Here is a 1,146-nt window from a genome sequence, read left to right as displayed (position 1 = left end):
ACGGGCGGGGGGGGGGGGCTCGTCACTGAATGACATCCAGTAAATTTCTAGCGGGGACCAATCAGAGGGCTGCTGAATAATTTGAATAATTTATCAAGGCCCACGGACGCGGTTCTTTCACTTGTAAAGTAGCCAATTATCACCGAGCCGGTGGCACACGATGGGCGAAAACATGTATTTCACACCCATTCTTCGTCGACATAAAGCGCTTATACATTACAAACAGAATTTTCGTAGGACTGCCATTACTTTAGTTTGCAGCATGTGTATTGAGAACGAGTATCTTCATAATTCTGCTTGTTGTTTGTAGAAGAACGGCAAAATAAAACAGTTTTCAATACCAACACGACTTAGCAGATAACACGTAATGAAGCCCACTTTTTTACGCAGATTGTAGCACTACGTAATGTTACACAAACTAACAGTAGATGTTTTAAGGAATTCACAGAAATGACAATGATAGATAATGTAACGGATAAACATTATACAGCACAAAATAAAGAGTAACAGTAATGTAGTCGTCTTTGGCCGGGTATGGCAAGTTATAGTACGTACATGTATCGGTTCAATCTTTAACGGGTAAGTTGACAGCAACAAGCAAGATGCATAGGTTCTGTTACTTTTGTAGCTCACTTGCGTCTAGATATGGGACGAACCCATGTTACTTTTTCGCCGCAGTTTTTCATGTAGTGGTTACTTCGGCAGCCTTTCCGCTGACGCAAACATACTAGTTTGAGGTTCCACAGTTCTTACAACGTTAGCGCTGGAAGTGGTGTTTTCCAAGTTTGTTAGTCTGGTGATGTTGTCTTTGTTGGCTTGTTGTCTGTCATTTCCCTCCATTTTTATGTTTGGCGGCCCGTCTTCGATGGGTTGTGTTTGGTTCACAAATCTCGGCTTCGCTAAGATCCGTTCCTTCCCGTACGTAGTGGTCGCTCCATTAGCGCTAGTGCAGCCACATTTGAATGTGTAAAACTTAATGTCTACAGTCCCGTTTTGATTCGTTCATCAAAGTAGATTTTACTAAGGTATGACTTTACTAACTGATTGTGGAAGTACTAGTACTTAGTACTGAAGTAAACAAGAAACAATATACGCGCTCTGGTTGAGTTCATGGCATTTACATGAAACAAGGTGCTAATAGCCGCT

This window comes from Branchiostoma belcheri, unplaced genomic scaffold, assembly GCF_001625305.1.
Source record: "Branchiostoma belcheri isolate BF01 breed outbred unplaced genomic scaffold, Haploidv18h27 scaffold22, whole genome shotgun sequence".
In the NCBI taxonomy this organism is placed as follows: domain Eukaryota; kingdom Metazoa; phylum Chordata; class Leptocardii; order Amphioxiformes; family Branchiostomatidae; genus Branchiostoma; species Branchiostoma belcheri.
The sequence above is the reverse complement of the archived record's forward strand: the minus strand, read 5'-3'. Positions refer to the sequence as shown.